Source organism: Euprymna scolopes, chromosome 7 (genome assembly GCF_053919585.1).
Source record: "Euprymna scolopes isolate OS-2025 chromosome 7, ASM5391958v1, whole genome shotgun sequence".
NCBI classification, from domain to species: domain Eukaryota; kingdom Metazoa; phylum Mollusca; class Cephalopoda; order Sepiida; family Sepiolidae; genus Euprymna; species Euprymna scolopes.
The window spans coordinates 6,087,960-6,102,959 of record NC_136488.1 but is presented as its reverse complement, the minus strand read 5'-3'; the positions used below and the strand labels follow the sequence as shown (position 1 = coordinate 6,102,959).

Here is a 15,000-nt window from a genome sequence, read left to right as displayed (position 1 = left end):
GTAGTGCGTAGAAAGAAGCACGATTATGTTAATTTTAAACGTGCTGTTTCGTTTTCTTTTGGGGTTGGTTTGGAGAGGGTAATGTCCGTTTTGAGGTAAAAAAAAAGTATGTGAAATTGTTTCATACATGTATTTAAATTACCTGTATTAGTGTAGGTAAAATTATTTTCAGTATGTGTTGTATATTACCCGTCCTTGCAAAGGTAAAATTATTTTATATACATGTTGTAAATTACCTACCCTAGGTAAGATACAATTATTTTATACGTGAAATACCTAGGTAGGTAAAATATTATTTTGCTCGAAATAGCAAATGATACATAGACATTAAAAATTTCTCTCTCCTAAGAATAACAAATATATTCAAAATCAAATTCAATTTTCTTATTGTTTATACGGTTCCGAGCAACGCCGGGTATCCGCGCTAGTTAAATATAAATGAATAAAAGTAAAGAGAAAAATATAACAATCAAGTGAAACAAAAAACAACAACAAAAAAAAAAACGAAATAAAATAAAATGAAAATATAACAGTAAGAAAAAATTACAGTTGAAGAAAGTTCTTAAAAGGCAAAGGGGCACAGATTTTATCCAAAGTTTTAAGGTTCTTTTTGAGTGCAAAGCAGTGTCGAAATATTTTTAAAAAATTATCTCGCCTATTTGTTTAAATGTATGTATGTCTGCCTAAAACTTTCAACAGGACGACGGACTTTTACGAGATTGAAATCGTTTTGATGATCGACCTTTCGGACGACAAATATCGAAAAACTGGCTAAAAACATTAATTCCTTCATCCTCAACTGGACACTTTTCTACATGAAGTGGTCGCTTTTTTGTCGATATTTTCGAAACTGATCCCTCTCTTTTCGATTGACTAGCCTTAATTTAAACAATCGTCACTTCCGGTTTTGCGATGGACGCAACAGCAAAGACCACTTTTTTCACATTCTTTTCCTTCTTTGCGGTACGGGTTTGAATCTGTCTGCCTACTACCACTTCTTTTTGTTGCTCAACACAGCCCTCCAAACACCCGGGCAACGCCAGGCATCCAAGCTAGTTAATAAATAAACAGAAGCTTTGCTGTGAATATTACAGTATCAATCCAGTTTAAATAGTGATTCAGAGTGACGTGTTTCGGTTGGTGATGGGAATGGCTTCGAAATACTATGGTGAGTTTTACTTATCCTACACCTCTAATTGATGTATCATTCTTATTGAATAAATGAATACATCAGTATACATTTTTATATTGTTATTTTCTTACTTTACTGTACACAGCCTCTGTCTGTCTGTCTGTCTGTCTCTCTCTCTCTCTATATATATATATATATATACCCATATATATTTACATAATATATATATATATATATATATATATATATATATATATATATATATATATATATGTAAATATATATAGTAGCAAGTTATGATAATATAAATTACTTATTACCTAGCTCTACCTACGTATTGAGCATTGTTTAAGTAAATATTGAAAATTTACGCATAAAATTATATCTTCGTATATTAATTTACGTGATTAAATGAAGTACACACACACACACACACGCACACACACACACACACACACACACACACACACACACACATATATATATATATATATATATATATATATATATATATATATATATATATATATATATATATAGGGGGTTGTATAGTACATATAATAATATATATGATACGTGAAGAATAGGCATGCAGGACGAATAAAAATAAATATTCTAACAGAACATTCCGTACACCATCCGGTCAAGGTTTAATGCAGCTAAACCAATATTTGTAGAATTATATTTCAGTTTTAATCAAAATCCACTACATAATTTGTGTTCTGGAAAATGCTTTTGTAGTTAAGGCTAAAGGGGTGATAAATAGATACCGAAATTAAGGAAATCTTGCTTTATCAATGTGTTCGGTGAGATATTATTCGTAATGGCAATCGATACGTTTTTGGAGTTATCAAGGGAAATAAGCATTGATATCGTAAAATGTTACTATCCATTTGCAGTTCCTTTCCACGGCAGACTGAAAGTCATTTCCGGTCATTGCCTTGGATATGTGTACATTGTTTCTTCTTTCGTGTCCATTATAAAACGTGATCTAATGAAAAAACATAACCAATACAATTTTATCAGGTCATTTATAAATATCAGGAATAATAAAAGTCTAAGAATCGCCCTTTAAGGTGCACCTATATCTTTGATGTCTTTCCATCTACAAACGTATCAACTCCCAACATGAATACAATCCCCAAAAACATTCGTTTACGATAAATCAATCTATGGTCCTCCCTCGCCAAACTTTCACAAGAAACACTCGTCTAGCTGTACACACTATCAATAATTCCCCCCACTCTTTATCTGTGCCTAAACCTAAACGTAGATTCCATGAACAAAGCTTCTTTCTTAGAACTGCACGCCTGTGGAATTGTCTTCCGTTTTTCTGCTTTCCGGCTGACTACAATATAATTGTGTTCAAGTCTAACGTAAATAAGTTCTTGATGAGCCGTTCTATATAAGTTATCACATTTACCAAATTTTCATTACTAATGATTATTATATTGTCCAATGTCTACTGTACACTCTTTAACCCTTATCCTTGAGTTGCCTCTTGGCCTTGATAATGTGGTGATGCCTATGTAAAAAAAAAGATAACTTGATAGAGTTTTCGTTACTAATTCATCAAGAAACGCTAAAGTAGAATTACTTTCTCCTCATAACACGCGATGAATTTTGTTGAGCGAAGAATTTATTTGCCTCTGATTATTAAATAGACAAAATGTGTGGTCTACATATCGAAAGTAAACCAGTCTGTATACACGTTGGGATTCATTTTGCCCTAACAAAGGAAAGTAGAATTAATTTGGACCTTAACACATCGTGCCCTCATGATTTGTTCACAATCTAAGTTGGATGATGAACTAAAAACGATCACCAATACGTTGTCCAATAATGGGTACCCTCTTGATGTGATCAACTCCGCCATAAAAAGGAAAATAAACAATTTTTCTCAAAATACATAAATATGGTGGCTAAATGTCCAATTTACATTCGTTTACCTTGGTTAGAGCAATAAGTGAAAAAACAGATTAGTTCAGCTGTTGAACATTGCTATTTTGCCTCCACTGTACATAATGTGTTTTCGACAAACCCATTATTGCCATTCTCTCGAAAGGATGTTCTGCCCCACCCCATATGAATAATGTTATTTATCGATTTAAATGTAGCTGCAGTGCCAACTACGTTGAATGAACGACCCTTAGGTTAGATGGTCGCGTCCAACAACATGTTCCCAGCAAAATGAGGAATAGAATCTACCGACCAACGGATATTTTAAGTAATACGTATGATTCTGCGATAACGGACCGTTTCCTTAAAAACTCGTGATGCACAATGAATTTCAGCAGTGATTCATTTTTAGTCATGCTCTTCGTTATTTAATCTGAAAGCCTTGGAGACTATTCACGTCTGTTTAAAGAGATCTTCTCTCTGTAAGCAAAGGGATTGTCTTTTGGGTCTGGACGTGATTAGTCTCTAAGGCGTTTCCTCTCCATTGTATAATTATCATAACGATAGATTTATTTAAGTCGATACTTCATTTTTTTTCCTTTCCGATTCTTTGATTTTATTTTAGTCGTTCCTTCGTTTCCCTATACAAAAAAAAAAAAAAGAAGAAATTCTCGATTCGGCTGTGAAAAGTGAGGGTGAAACCAGGTCGGCTGACTCTACCCCCTTATTTATTGACTTTTTCAACTTCCATTAATTTTTTTTCCCTCAGTCATTCTTTTTACAATGGATACAAAAAACTCAGTTTCCCTTTTTTAACAGCTATAATAAAGTTTTGTTCCCCTCAAACAATAACAAAAGTTTGATATATATATATATATATATATATATATATATATATATATATATATATATATATATTATATATATATATATATATATATATAATGTGTTTATAGGCAAGTAAATAAAAAAAATAGGCAGTAAGAAAAGGACAGAAAAAGAAAAGAAAGAAAAAAAGAACTAAGAATGAGAGACGACGGAAATATCAGATTAAAAACACGGAAATACATATAAAAGGGAAGAATATATAATAAAAAGGAAACCCTAAATTTTTTTGTTCTTTTCATTTTATCAGTGTTTTACCTATTGATCTGATACATAATAAAGTTATATAGAACTTTTATACGTCACCTTATATAGTAATTGTCTGTATTTTTGAGATGAGTTGTTTTCATTGATTGAGATTGTCGGACTGACTTCCTCATCTTGGTTGTTATTGTCACTATAACAACAATAACAACCAAGATGAGGAAGTCAGTCCGACAATCTCAATCAATGTCACCTTATATATATATATATATATATATATATATATATATATATATATATATATATATATATATATATTCGTTTTTTTTGTTGTGTGTATTGATATTCATATTAAAAACACTCTTTTCTATTAGGATTTATTTGCTTTCCCACCAAGGCAAAATGTGACACAAGGTCGTTTTTAAAGTGGGGTTAAACCAGCTCCCCGAAAAGAAGGCAAAAGGGGCACTCTGGTTGGGACCCAAATTAATAATTGTCCCCGTATATAGGGTTACCGCTCCATTGACCGGGACAAATTATCTAAAGTGCAGCATCTGCAGATCAGATACTACACTTTGATCCCGACCCGAAGGCTAAGAACAACAGGGTGGTATTTATTTGCCCCCCCCCCCACCGAGCAAATTAAGCACAAGGCAGATTTTTAATGTGAGGATTGAAGGGGAAATGGGGACTAACTCCCCGGGGAGTAGGGGAGCTGGATAGTGACAATTGGTATGAAGGGTCGCCCCTACATTGACCAAGGTCTTATATGTGGGGTTGCCCCCACATATGGTCTTTGATTGCAGTATCTGCCGGAAGAGATACTAAACTTTGATCCCGGCCCGAAGGCCAAGAACAACAAAACAAAGGCAAACCTCTTTCTATTTATTTAAGTATTTATTTGCTTCCCTACGAAAGCAAATGTAACAAAAGGTCGTTTTTCATGTGGGGTTAAACCAGCTCCCCTAAAAGTAGGGTAAAAAGGGGGGCACTCTGGTTGGGACCCAAAATAATAATTTTCCCAGTATAAAGGGGTTTCCCTTCATTGACCGGGACAAATTACCTTTAGTGCAACATCTGTAGATTGGATACTACACTTTCATCCCGGCCCGAAGGCCAAGAACAACAGAAAAAAGGCAAGCCTCTTTCTAGTTATTCAAAAATAAAATACAACTTTGTTATATATGGCTCGTGCAATTGCATTCCCTAGCAAAAAGATCTAGCTAATTTGCATATTCTTTTAAACATTCATTTTAATTAATTCCCTATTAGTTTATTCGGTTTTCTTATGGGATAATCATTTTTAGTTTACTATTACGTGTAATTATATTCATGCAGATATTCAACATAATTTATACTTGCATAATATTTGCGTAAGTGTTTATAGTAAAAACAAAATTGTTTCCACATATATTTATGTATACGTATATAATTTTGTTTTAACAAATTTTGCCTACTAAACTCCTCGTAGAGTTTTTGGTCTACAGATAGGAAACTTCATATATAAGGTATTTGAATCGAGGCGAAACTTTATATTTGGGGGTTACTCGGGAAAAATCGGTGCAAATATGTGAAAATTAAAAAAAAGAAATTTGCCAGGTGAAGGTCGAACGCCGGCATATCGAATGCATAATGTAGTAGTAATTGGTTCACGTTTTAATTTTTAGCCTTGCATTATAAATGTCTTCATAGCCCAGTCATTGACGACAGAGGCAAAAACAAACCGTGAGCTGAAAGTTTTGGTTTCGATTCTCGGTGGTGGCGCAGCAATACACATATACACAACACAAATATACAGGTCATGTCATATGCTACTGGTACCATGTAACCCAGTACTACCTGCCTCATGGTCGGGTCACCGGCAACTAAACTGGTTCCCCCACCAGACTTGTTTGGTGAGGAGGGCGGCTAGTCTCCCTGAAGGATTAAAATCAAGACCTTCCAAAGGGCGAATGAACTCTTTTTCTGGGTCAACGGCCAACTAGCACCATGTATATTTGTGTGTGTGTATACATACATACATACATACATACATGCATACATACATACACGTAAAGAAAAGCTACAATAAACCCAACAATTTTATTTTAGGAGAAAAATACGGTTTAGGAACAAGGAAATTTATGAAAAAAAAAAAAAATAAGAGGGTAACAATTAAATAGGATATCAAAACGTTACGATGAGAAATTATTTTCATTTAAAATCCAGTTGGTAATATACATCTAAACTTGAGAAAATACAACATTATGTGAATCAAAAAAAAAGATAGCGACCGAATTTAAACTGCAGTGTGCTTTCGCTTATTCAGTCGCGTGATTTTCTCAATTTTATATGCGTAAATCTTACTGGATTTTTAATGAAAGTGATTCCCCTTTTAGAAATAAAAAAGAACAAAATAAGATTTATTGAAATGACAAAACAGATTTCTTCTCTCGCTCTTTAATAACTTATATACATTATCTTTTTTTTTCAACATTCGTAGCCATTAAATCGATATGGAAATGAAATTTATTGATTTTAACAAAAGAAAAAGCAAAAAAAAAAAACAAAACAAAAATAAATCAAATGATTGTTCAGCCAAATTAAAATAAATATTTTTTTTGCATTTCGTTCTTTTAAATTCGTTTATATTTATTTCATCTATGCAGCAAAATGTCAACAAATTTTATTAAAAGTCTACCTATTTATAATAAAATTCTTTAAACTAATATATTTCTAATTATTTAGAATATATATATATATATATATATATATATATATATATATATATATATATATATTATAAGTGTGTATATATATATATATATATTATATAGTTGTAAAAATGAATTTGAAAATATTTAATATATATAAATAGTTGATAAAAATGAATTTGAAAATATTTATATATTTTACTGCACTATATATATATATATATATATATGTAGATATATACATATATATATATAATATATATGTATATGTATAATATATATGTATATATAACATATATATATATACATATATATAATATATATGTATATATATAATATATATGCATATATATTATATATAATATATATGTATATATAATATATATGTATATATAATATATACATATATATATAATATATATGTATATATATATAATATATATGTATATATAATATATATGTTTATATATAATATATATATACATTTATATATAATATATATGTATATATATGTATATATATAACATATATGTATATATATAATATATATGTATATATATAATATATATGTATATATATAATATATACGTATATATATAATATATATGTATATATAATATATATGTATATATATATAATATATATATGTATATATAATATATATATATGTATATATATTATATACATGCATATATATAACATACATGCATATATATAATATACATGCATATATATATATAATATACATGTATATATATATATATATATATATATATATATATATATATATATATATATATATATATATATATATATATATATAAATATATATATGATAATGGCGTCAAGTATAAAATAGTGACAATAAATACAAGTTTCCGAATAACTGAATAATCAAAATACGCACTTTTGTGTTTAAACTTTAATACAAGTTTGAAAGTACATTTTAATTCATTTTCTCTGGCACGCCCCCTTTTTTTCAAAATATTATTAGCATAAAAAAATTGCGTCACCGTGATTTATTCGCAGACATACTAAATTTGGAATGACTTTTAGGTCTTTCAGAAACATTTTTAAATTTCGCAATGTCGATTTCTTACTTTTATTATTTCTATTTGTTCCAAGAAAACAGAATATTTATATCACACCATTATTGTTAAATTGAACATAATGTTATAATTTCGATTAAATATTGGATTGTGATTAATTATTCATTTATTGTGTGAAAAAAAAAAAAATTAAAATTTAATAAATTGTGTACGTTTTGTTAAAAAATATAAATATTTTCTAATTCATTTTTTAACATCTTGAATGAGTAAATAAACTCATGTTAGCAAATAAAAAAATATTGCATGCGTATTTTATTTATGTTTAAAAATCTTTTTGGTTCACTCCTATTTCAGTCACGTAAGTTAGAATGAAAAGGTAGCACTCTCGTATATAAGTTTAGAATTAGGATTAACTGATAGATTACACATGGAATATCTAATTTAGAAACCATTCAGTAGACAAAGATGATATATTAAAAGAATACCGAGAATGTCTCGGTTTTATTGCAAAACAGATTAAAAAAAAATTATATCCATAGTTTTGTTAAAAAATAATAACATTACCAAAAATAAGTTATGACAAGTCACAGATTTTGTAATCAAGTCGAAATCGAAACTAATGCCACATAACTGAAATTAATACTTTTCTAGTTAAAAACAAAGATTGTTTTCTTTTAAATAAAATTATCTAAAGCATTGTGTCACTTTTATTTTGGTTGAAGATTATTAAATTTTCTTTTGTTTTCATATATGTTACGTTTCTCAACAGTAAAATATATATCTTGTCCTTAATTTAAAAATTTGAAACTTGAGTTATGTGCCCTTGGCCTCATTCGCGACTGGTTTCTAAAGACGGTAATTATTTTTCGTTTTGCCCATCGACATTTTGTTCTAGCGTTTCAGGTGCACAATGAAAATCGTTGCAGCTTAGTGTTTTTAATATTATTGTTAGTTGAAGCAAAAAATAAGTTTGGGAGTAAAAGCGAACTAATGAGGAAATTTATTTCACTCTAAATAATGTGTCATCCATGTTTTATATCATTGCACCCATGCTAGTATATATATATATATATATATATATATATATATATATATATATATATATATATATATATATATACTAGCATGGGTGCCCGGCGTTGCCCGGGTGTTTGGAGGTATGTGTTCAGCAAAAAAAAAAAAAAAAGTGTTAGTAGAAAGGCAGCTCGAACCAGTACCGCGAAGGAGGAAAAGAACGGGAAAAAACGTCATGTCTTTGCTGTTACGCCCACCGTCAAAGCAGAAGTGGCGTAGGTTTAAATTAAAGCTAGACAATCGAAAAGAGGGGATAACTTTCAAAAATATCGGCGGAAAAAGGAAACCCCTCCCTGTAGAAAAGTGCCCAGTTGAAGGTGAAGAAATTAATGTTTTTAGTCAATTCTTCGGTATTTGTCGTCTGAAGGGTCAAGCTTCAACACGATACTGATCTTGTGAAAATCTGTCGCCAGTGTCGAAAGTTTTAGACAGACATGCAAACATACATACATTTATATATTGGTAGATCAAATTTTCGACCCAAACTGATTAAAAAACTTGCCCTATCTCTGAATACCCTTTATGTAAAATTCAAATGTTTAGACCAGAAATTGTCATTAGTAATTTGGTAGAGACCGCAGAGGTCAATTTCTTAAAACCTTTGACACCTATCAGGACCTCTTAACATTTATTGTTTTGGGTTCAAATTAAGTTATTAAGTTATATCCATGTCCAAGGAACCGATATCTAAAATTTCAAGTGTTTAGACACAAAATTGGCGGAGGAGTTTGGTAGAATTCTCAAAGGTCAAATCGTTGAACTGTGACCCCTTATCAGCCAAATTTTTTACTGAAAACCGATTACAAAGATTTTCCCAAATCTCACTACCTTGTATATCAAATTTTGAGTCTGTAGAATGAAAGTTGAAGTTATAGTGGAGGGAAATGTACACAGACAGACAGACAGACACTTTCACTTATATATATATATATATATATATATATATATATATATATATATATATATATATATATATATATATATGTATATGTATGTATATATATATATTTATTTATTTATAAACAATTCAAATTAATAGAAAAATTTAAAATAAAAAGTAAAACTGACTGAGATTCTTTTATTGTAAATTATACAAGGTTTCCTTCAGTCTTGACAGACTAGTGATATGCACTGTAATGGTGCCTGCGCGTGAAAATTTTGTGGTAAGAGTTGCGCAATCTCGAACCACGCCTCTCCTGAGTCGACATTGTTAAATACCAGTTGAAAGTGGAGGTTCAGGAAAACTGGAAACAATACCGAGATAAGCGTAAACCACATACAGAACCTAGAATTACCAAATGGTCACTCATGTGGTATTAGCCAGGTTCAACGTTGCTTAACTTCGGTGACCTGACGAGAACCGGTGTGTCAATGTGATTATGTGGCATTGTAAATTATAATAAATATTTTAATGTTACAATTTCTTTTAAATTGGGTTTTTGGTAAATTTTTACCTGGTGTCTACCTTAACATTTTCCTTTTAAATGACGACTTTTAGAAGTTTTCGGGTATGCTGAAAACGAATATCACATTTAAATTTTCTGCAAATGAGTAGTTTTCCGGATATAATATATATATATATATATATATATATATATATATATATATATATATATATATATATATATATATATATATATATATATATATATTGCAATTTTTTTGTTACTGGTGTGTGGCATATTAGTACGCAGTCGTGCTCGTTCATGCATGTAAACGGGATATGTAATTATATAGTATTTATCGCGCGCCCCAGGCTGGTCGCCAGCAGTAACATAAGAAATTATATTGTTTAATATTCGGAAAACTACTTATTTGAGCAAAATTTAAATGCGATATTCGTTTACAGCATACTCGGAAGCTTAGAGAAGTCGTAATTTTCAAAGAAAATGTTAACGTGGAGACCATGTACAAATTAACGCATGTTTTTAATATTGCAAAATGAAATGATGTTAGTCTTTAATTTGAATTTACTTTTAATGCCAATAATCGAACTTTTATTCAATATTTATTCGCTGGCAAATAGTTTTTTACTGCGTTAAAGGATATTCCCCTTATTTTATATTACAATAACAATGGAAAAATAAATATACGAGGAATATTTTTAAAAATTATTTCTACACAAAAAATAGATTTTTCGTAATTTAACAAATTTTAAAGAAACGACGAAGTAATAACTTTAAAATATTTAATAATTATTAATAACAATTATATATAAAAAATCCGTCAGTGCTACAAATATTGAAATAAAAGCGTAAATAGTTAAAATTAAATTTATTTTTAGATGAAAAACAGTAAACTAAATATTAATAGTTAATTTATCAAAAATGTGACCGCAAACCAAGCGAAAAACTTGAGGCATTCCAATTCTTTAATTGTGCTCAATTATTGTAAATCTGAATTAAATTCAACCAAAATGTTTAAGCTGTTTGGAAGCTCAACTCATTGTTCTAAGGGCGGTAATTCTATTTTACTAAGAATTGTAAGAGAAAATATTTTTAACTGTTTTATTTAATGTAATAAAGTTTTATCACATTAATAAGAAATAACAAAGAAATTCAAATGCGACGGTTTTGTAATTTTTCTTAAAACATTCGAGTAATTTAAAAAAAAAATATGATTTTTTCAATTACTTTAATAAAATAGAGTTACCTCCCTTAGCAAGATGAGTTAAGATTCCGAATTGCTAAAGTTTATTGTTTCTGCTAAACATGCTTTTTTATGTGTGAATAATATTATTTTTACAAAAGTAAAAAAAATATTTTAGTAGAAAACAAAATCAATAAACGTTAAAATTGCATCGATTACAACTTTGTAATGATATTTCATTTTAAGACTTTCAAAAGTAAATTAAAATTTTATTTCAAGACTTTCAAAAGTAAATTAAAATGTTATTTCAAGACTTTCAAAAGTAAATTAAAATTTTATTTCAAGACTTTCAAAAGTAAATTAAAATGTTATTTCAAGACTTTCAAAAGTAAATAAAAATTTTATTTCAAGACTTTCAAAAGTAAATAAAAATTTTATTTCAAAAGTAAATTAACATTTTATTTCAAAAGTAAATAAAAATTTTATTTCAAGACTTTCAAAAGTAAATAAAATTTTTATTTTAAGACTTTCAAAAGTAAATTAAAATTTTATTTCAAAAGTAAATTAACATTTTATTTCAAAAGTAAATAAAAATTTTATTTCAAGACTTTCAAAAGTAAATTAAAATTTTATTTCAAGACTTTCAAAAGTAAATTAAAATTTTATTTCAAAAGTAAATTAACATTTTATTTCAAAAGTAAATAAAAATTTTATTTCAAGACTTTCAAAAGTAAATAAAAATTTTATTTCAAAAGTAAATTAACATTTTATTTCAAAAGTAAATAAAAATTTTATTTCAAGACTTTCAAAAGTAAATTAAAATTTTATTTTAAGACTTTCAAAAGTAAATTAAAATGTTATTTCAAGACTTTCAAAAGTAAATAAAAAATTTATTTCAAAAGTAAATTAACATTTTATTTCAAAAGTAAATTAAAATTTTATTTCAAAAGTAAATTAAGATTTTATTTCAAAAGTAAATAAAAATTTTATTTCAAGACTTTCAAAAGTAAATTAAAATTTTATTTTAAGACTTTCAAAAGTAAATTAAAATGTTATTTCAAAAGTAAATTAACATTTTATTTCAAAAGTAAATTAAAATTTTATTTCAAGACTTTCAAAGGTAAATAAAAATTTTATTTCAAGACTTTCAAAAGTAAATTAAAATTTTATTTTAAGACTTTCAAAAGTAAATTAAAATGTTATTTCAAAAGTAAATTAACATTTTATTTCAAAAGTAAATTAAAATTTTATTTCAAGACTTTCAAAAGTAAATTAAAATTTTATTTCAAGATTTTCAAAAGTAAATTAAAATTTTATTTCAAGACTTTCAAAAGTAAATTAAGATTTTATTTCAAGACTTTCAAAAGTAAATTAAAATTTTATTTCAAGACTTTCAAAAGTAAATAAAAATTTTATTTCAAGACTTTCAAAAGTAAATTAAGATTTTATTTCAAGACTTTCAAAAGTAAATTAAAATTTTATTTCAAGACTTTCAAAAGTAAATAAAAATTTTATTTCAAGACTTTCAAAAGTAAATTAAGATTTTATTTCAAGACTTTCAAAAGTAAATTAAGATTTTATTTCAAGACTTTCAAAAGTAAATTAAAATTTTATTTCAAGACTTTCAAAAGTAAATTAAAATTTTATTTCAAAAGTAAATTAAAATTTTATTTCAAAAGTAAATTAAAATTTTATTTCAAGACTTTCAAAAGTAAATTAAAATTTTATTTCAAGACTTTCAAAAGTAAATTAAAATTTTATTTCAAGACTTTCAAAAGTAAATTAAAATTTTATTTCAAGACTTTCCAAAGTAAATTAAGATTTTATTTCAAGATTTTCAAAAGTAAATTAACATTTTATTTCAAGACTTTCAAAAGTAAATTAACATTTTATTTTAAGACTTTCCAAGGTAAATTAAACTTTTATTTCAAAAGTAAATTAAACTTTTATTTCAAAAGTAAATTAAAATTTTATTTCAAACCAAGAAATACAATTTAAGACAAACAATCGCATTTCATTTTGCCCAAAACCAAACGAACACGATTGTTAAACAGGCGCCATATTACAATAAAACCTTAAAATAATGTTTTTTCTTTCCTTTATGAATAAATGATGAATTATGAATAATGAATAAATGTGTAAACAAACAGAACAGTTAAATTCTATTGCAATTACACGAATTATTTGAATAAAATAGATTTTAGCATGCTCTTAACATTTTTGCCAAACAAGCATATATTTAATTAGGTTATTTTCGTAAAAACTAACATAAAAAAACAACATGTTATTATGGTGCGACCCGAAATGAAAACTCGACCGGAAAAATACAGGCTGTCTAAAGATATCGGCTTTCTGATTTAAATGCGGTAAATTTTGATCATATTATTTTTTCTTTCGCGTTGCAAAACTAAATGATGTTTTGCAAAGCCCCCTCCCTCCAAAAAGCACCCCCCCAAAAACAATATTCTTCTACAAAATAAGCAGACCAAACAAAAAAACACTATGAATAAATATCTGAAGATATAAATAATTTTAAGCATAAAATAACTTTTATTAAAATTAACTGGAATCGGCATTAAAATTTCCAGAAACGGTGTGATATGCCGCAAACAACCAAACTATATATACTATAAATAAAACAGATTTCAAATATTACACACAATTACTCTATTTTGCTGATTTAACGTTGTCTCCCGAGTAACGCCGAGTATATTTTATGATATTCAATAATTTAAGAAAATACAGCGAAAATTTTGCTCCCAAGCCACGCAGCGTTTAAGAAGACCTGTTCTACTTAGGATATTGATGCCTACTGGCATCAATGAGGAGACATGCTTTATTTATGATATTTATCAATTCTGCATTAACATATGCCAAATAAGAAATTTAATGCAGTAATTATTAACAGAAGACGCATAAGCTCTTTCCCACTTTGGGGAGAACACATCTGCTCTGTATAGGACGCTGGGCACTTTTAGATTATCATATACCACTTACCAAATATAAAAATATAATCTTACATTAATTGCCTCCATTTAGAGTTCTACTTAAACCACTAAAATAATATCCAGGACGCCTCCAGAGCACGAATAAAACATGCTTTCCCAATTTCTTGCTCCCTCTCACTAGTCACAAAAGAAATTTGAATGTTAAATAATTTTGAAAGAAAATGCCGAATGGGGCGGATACATTGAAACTGCAGTATGTTTCTTTCCAAATCATGCTCCCCGCCTTATTCGCGACGAAATCTGCTCCACAGCCATCTTAGGAGGTGCACTTTATTCGGTAATACTTCCGTAATCTTTCCTGGTTAATTTGATGTACGAATAAACTTTTAGTTTTTAATTGGATTCTCTAACCTTTATTCTATATGGCAAACACACACACACGCACGCACGCGCACACACACACACACACACACACACACACACACACACACACACACACACACACACACACACACACACACACACAC

At 28.1% G+C, this 15,000-nt stretch overlaps 1 protein-coding gene across 1 annotated transcript in view; it reads right to left on the bottom strand.

The window, feature by feature from the left end:
- Positions 1-15,000, bottom strand: part of LOC145279597 (uncharacterized) — a 318,995-nt gene that overhangs the window by 226,667 nt on the left and 77,328 nt on the right. The gene's annotated exons all lie outside the window — the stretch shown is intronic.